Source organism: Dipodomys ordii, unplaced genomic scaffold (genome assembly GCF_000151885.1).
Source record: "Dipodomys ordii isolate 6190 unplaced genomic scaffold, Dord_2.0 Scaffold120, whole genome shotgun sequence".
Lineage (NCBI taxonomy): Eukaryota > Metazoa > Chordata > Mammalia > Rodentia > Heteromyidae > Dipodomys > Dipodomys ordii.
This window is the reverse complement of record NW_012267336.1, coordinates 3,645,266-3,651,476: the sequence shown is the minus strand read 5'-3', so window position 1 is coordinate 3,651,476 and position 6,211 is coordinate 3,645,266.

Below are 6,211 nucleotides of genomic sequence, written 5' to 3'. Positions count from 1 at the left end.
GGCTTTTTTCTTTTTGCTTATGTGGTGCTGAGGAATCGAACCCAGGGCCTCATGCATGCAAGGCAAGCGCTCTACCACTGAGCCACCTTCCCAGCCCTAACCCAGATCTTTATAGGAAGATTTTTTTTAAAGCAATTTAAGCCAAGAACCCTTCCCAGGAGCTTCCCATGGGGAAGAAAATAAAAAAATCCAGTACTGTTTTGCTAGCTATTTCTCCAGCCTTCGGAACAATACTGGCTTATAGTTGGTACTCAAGACAAGTTTGATACATAAAAAGTTATCAGTTAGAGGATGATCAATTTCCAAATACACAAGGTGGTACTCAATGTACTTGTTGCTAGTTGAGAGAAAAGGACACCACTTTGGGAGGTGAGCCTCACTCACTTTGAGTTCAGGACCCTGAGGACATGAGGGCGTAAGCTGATTTTGAAGGCTATAAGGTCTTGGGTAGATCAAGTATGGTGGGCATAGCCAGGTGGGTGGGCACACCATGGTCAGAGGCATGGAAATGAGAAAGATGACTTTTCTGGTGTGTTTATAGGGCATAAGGAGAACTTTCTGCTTAGACCCTTGATTAGCTAGGCCCCTTGAAGATAATTAGTATGGATTAGTAGACATCTTATATTTGTAGGACCTTAGATTAGTACCAGGTGATTCACAGGTGCTTAATAAATGGAGGCTGAATGTATGAGTTAGGATTTCTATTTTTATTTTTGCCTGTGTTAGGATTTGAACTCGGGCCCTCTCTCTTGCTTGGCTGGCACTCTACCACTTGGGCCACACCTACAGCCTATGAGTTAGGTTTTGAATCCTACCTAGATTCTTTGGCACTTTTGCTGTCTGAGAGGTGAGGAAAAGACTATGTAAGTTTGGAGGTGCTGCTGTCTCTATAAAGAGTTGATGATGTAACATTTGGAAGTTTGCCAGAGATACTTCAACCCTCCAGCTGAGCCCCAGTGGCTCACATAATCCTAGCTACTCAGGAGGCTGAGATCTGACTATTATAGTTCAAACAAGAACATCTTTGAGACTCTTACCTCCAATTAACCACTAAAAAGCCAGAAGTGGAGTTGTTACTCAAGTGGTGGTGCTCTAACCTTGAGCATAAAAGCACAGGGACTGTGCCTAAGCCCTGAGTTCAAGTCCCAGGACTGGCAAACAATACACACACACACACCTCCCTTGCATATCACACACACACACACACACCTCCCTTGCATATCACACACACACACACACACACACACACACCTCCCTTGCATACCCCCCCCACCTCTCCCTAGCATATCCTACGCAAGCAGGAAACTTTGATATATCTTCCTCCTTCCAGTACATTTATGAAGGCATTCTTGGTGCTTTCATTTAGAGAGTGGTGAAATTTTTCCCGAAGATTTAGTTGCTATGGAATTAAGCAAGACTAGGAGGTGTGTTGAGCACAGTGTTTTTACCTTGCTTTTCCTGCTAATGTATCCAGTCTCTGTCATAAAGTATGGGGGAGGGGGTGTGCTAGGTGCTGATGGCTCATGCCTGTAATTCTGGCTACTCAAAAGGCTGAGATTTGAGGATCATCATTCAAAGCCAGCCCAGGCAGGGAAGTCCCTGAGACTCTTCTTACTTCCAATTAACCATCAGAAAACCTGAAGTAGAGACGAGTCTCAAGTGGTAGAATGCTAGCCTTGAGCAAAAAGAGCTCAGTGACAGCACCCAGGCCCTGGGTTCAAGCCCCATGACAGATTAAAAAAAGAAAAAGTGTGGGAAGTGTTTCCCTTCCCTAGGGTTAGACCTGACTTCTCACTTGTTCCTGGGTCCATTGTAGAGGCTGTAGACTCCTAAGAGCTTCCCAGCCTCCCAGTGCTGCAACTCCTCAGGGCAGGGAGGATCTTCAGGCACTAGTTACATTATGTCTTTCATAAATTAGAGGTGATTCTGGTTAGACCTACTGAAAGATTTCAGGGCAAATGAAACCATACATTTAAATAATCCCTAGGTCAGCATGTCTTCTCTTTGTTGGTTTGAAATGGGTAGAGGTCAGCCTCTTGTGCCCCAAACCTCTGTCTCTGCCAAGGACTCTTAAGTTATTTAGTGAGAGCTGTGGAATTAGCTTTAGGTCTGGCCTTTAACTGCTATGTGCTATGTCCCTAGTACTGACAACTGCAGCTTACCTTTGTCCAGCTGTTTAAGGAACTTCAGCTGCAGTCGGCATAGATGTTTCAAACCACTTGTGTTTGTTTACTCAGATATTTATGATTCCTTCCTCTTAACTCCACAGAGACTTTGTGCATCTTCTTAAGATACAGAATGCCTCCTTCTCTCACGCCACCCCTTCCTCTTACACTGCTTGGGCTTAGGTATTAGCTTCTTAAAACCCTCCCTGATGACCCTAATACACACAGATCTCTGTAGCCTCTACTTGGGAACTCATCTATAGAATGTCGTAGTTCATGGACCTTTCACATCTAGCTTTTATGCTTTAACTCTTTGGCTTATCAGTGTAATATTTATGCATAACCATCTTTACCTATTGAGAGTCAGAAAGTAGTTAGCCAAGAAGACTTCCACTGGAAAACAAGTTATTACAAATTAAGTTACTCTGATTCATGTTTAATATCCATTTATTCAAGCAATGTAGCATTTTACTAAACCAGGCTGCCTGGATTCACAACCCACTGCCACCACTAGCCCGTGCTTGGCTTTCTTTAAATTAGCCACTTTGAACCTCAGTTTCTGCATCCACAAGCCAAGATTTGGGTATTGTTTTAGGTCATGCATGCAGGCTGACCTTACCACAATTCCTGACACATGCTAGTGTTAGCCATCCTCACATCATCACAACAGTTTTGCCATGTTGCACTTGTTTTGTTAAAATTTCCATACCAGACCCTTTATTTATTCATTTATTTATTGTCAGTCATGGGGCTTGAATTCTGGACCTGGGCGCTGTCCCTCAGCTCTTCAGCTCAAGGCTCGCACTCTACCACTTGAGACACAGCACCACTTCCGGTTTTCTGGTGGCTTATTGGAGATAAGAGTCTCATGGACTTTCCTTTCGTGGCTGGCTTTGAACCGCGATCCTCAGATCTCAGCCTCCTGAGTAGCTAGGATGACAGGTGTGAGCCACTTGTGCCCTGCTGCCAGACCCATTTTAAATGGTGCTTTTATGCTTGGTGATCTGCCATGACAGATTAGAAACAGTAAATAATGGAGAGGACTTCCTCAGGCAGGCATATTCATGCTATTCGTTAACGAAATGTTTACCTGTCATCAGATTTGTGCCAAACCTAGTGATTGTTAGATGCACTGCAAAATTTTTCTCTAGCCTGCCATATTGGAGGAGCTTGATCTGAATCTGCTGTTCTACCATATGGTCTTTTTCCATAGAGTTTACAGTGATAGGATATGTCTGTATGACAGATTGCAAAAAAAAAAGAGGATAAAGTTTATCCCCTCCCTCACAAGTTGAGGCTATTGACATAAATGTAGTTGTCCACACCTGGGCTCCACACACTATTGTAATAATATCATAGTGCTATAGCTAATGTTTATTTTGACTTGTAGCCACTAAATAATGATTAAATTATACTCAATATAACTTGTTATAGACAGTAGAAAACTATAAATATATTTCAGTTTTCTATCAAAATGCTTCAAATATTATTACTGGATAGACAGGCTGAAGCAATAGATTAGCTAGATATCATAGTAGTGCAAAATATCTAGCCCTACAGAAGGTCTGGATACTGTAAATTATAGTTTTTATAATATGGACTCATTTTCTTTCTTTTTCTTTCCTTTCTTTTTTCTTAAAAATTTTTTTGAGATGAAATGATTACATAAATTTCACAAATTGCACAGTATTGTAGGATAGTGATACTTAAAGTCACAATCACATTTTAACCTTCACAAGGCAAATTGTCATTATCTTGGCCTATGAAGTTTGTACATACTATAAGATTTGACAATATAACTATTTCTTCTGCATTGGGTGATGTGTACATTTCTTTCTTTCTTTTTCTTTCTTTCCTTCCTTCTTTTTTTTTTTTTTTTGTGCTGGTCCTGGAGCTTAAACACAAAGGTTGGGCACTGTCCCTTAGCTCTTTTGCTCTAGGCTTGTGCTCTACCACTTGGCATACAGCTCCACTTCTGTTTTTTTTTTTGGTGGGGGTGGTGGTTAATTGGAGATAAAAGTCTCTCTTGCCTAGGCTGGCTTTGGGTCTCAATCTTATATCTCAGTCTCTGAATAGCTTTTAGGGTGTTTTTTTGTTTATTTCTGGCTATTCGGTACATACCAGGTATGTAATATGGAGAGTTTACTTTGTTTGGGATTACAATGAAACTACTAATTTCCAGGAAAGCAATTTCTGTCTGAAAGTATAGTAAGATTTGGGCTAAAAGAAGTCTAATAAGCAATACGCCTTTGTGAAAGATCTGAGGGAAGGAAATGTTAAAAGAAAATGGGGGCTGGGAATGTGGCTTAGTGATAGAATGCTTGCCTAGCATGCATGAAGCCTTGGGTTTGATTCCTCAGAAAAGGCCAGAAGTGGTGCTGTGGCTCAAATGGTAGAGCGCTAGCCTTGAGCAAAAGAAGCTCAGGGACAGTTCAAGCCCCAGACTGGCCAAAAAATAAAAATAAAAAAAGGGTCACATAATCACTTCCAACTTTAAGATGAATCATGAACTCTGTACTGGTGGTGTATGGGAATGGAAAGGTAAAGTGGAATGCATTCCTCAGTTCAGCTGCCCAGAGAAATGAAACCAAAGGAGACTGTCATGGTTTAAAAAATTCTGTTGTTCATTTCTCAGGCATGAGAAGAATGAAAAGAAAAGGTGAAGTCAAGAAGCTTGCTGGAGAAATAAGATAATTTGTAGCCAGTAGCAGTAGATGTGGCTATAAGCTCAGTTTTTATTCTATTTAATGAAAAAAGAAAGAAAAATCATAATAAAAGCAAATACCCTAGAATAGACATGAATTTCCTAAGATACAAAATGGCTCTGAAATAAGGAACAAAGAATGTGTGTATTTGTGTGTTTGCACGTGCACATGCTAATGGGCGCATGCCAGTACTAAGACAAACTCAAGGCCTAGGTACTGTCCCTTAGCTTTTATTTGCTACTTGACCCACTGCGGCATTGATGGCTTTTAAATGGTTAATTGGAGGTAAAAGCCTCACAGACTTTGTTGCCCAGACTGGCTTCAAACTGCGATCCTTAGCCTCCTGAGTAGCTAGGATTACAGGTGTGAGCCACCAGTGCCTGGCTCCTAGGTAACATTTCTAAATTACCTTAATTAAAAACTGTTTACTGCCGAGCGCTGGTAACTCACTCCTGTAATCCTAGCTACTCAGGAGGCTGAGATCTGAAGATTGTGGTTCAGAGCCAGCCTGGGCTGGCTGTGAGACTGTAAGAATCTGAGACTCTTAACTCCAATTAGCCACCAGAAACCAAAAGTAGCGCTGTGGCTCAAAGTGGTAGAGCACTACCCTTGAGCTGAAGAGCTGAGGGACAATGCCCAGGCCCAGAGTTCAAGCCCCATAACCGTCAAAAAGAAAACAAAAAACTGTTTTCTAAGATTTTGTAAAAACACTCTCCCTTTTGACATTTCTATAGGGTAGAATTTCCTATAAAAGAGAATGTGGTTACATTGTTGAAACAGAACAAGATAGTATGCCTGGGGTAGTTACTTTATATTAAAAATCGATGGGCTGCAGGGTAGGGGGTGTGGGGTGGGTAGGTTCAGTGGCAGAGCATTTGCCTAGCATGCCTGAAGCTCTGGGTTTGATATCTAGCACTGCCAAAAGCAAGACCAAATACCATCCAGAAAACTAGCATGCCTAATATTAAACTGAGTAGGGCATCTACTTGTAACAAAAGATAATTTACAGAAATGTAATAGGTCTGTGGCTTCCATTTGTCTGAATTCTTCAATTAGTTTTTTACTGCATTAATTAGAAAAATTCAAGATAGGAAACAGTGGGACACAATCTTGCCCTGTGAAGATTTGGTTTGTATCCAGTCAGCTTCAGCATGCATTATGGTTCCTGGGCCAGAAACTTCCAAAGGCTCTTACCTCTTCTTGGTTTATTCACGCCAAACAGTATTGAACTTAGTTTGCAAAAAGGAAATCCAGATTGTTTCTACCCTAGTCTTATTACTCCTCATAGTCTAGATTACTTCTGTACTAGGAAAGCAAATTTTACTGTTTTTTTTTTTTTTT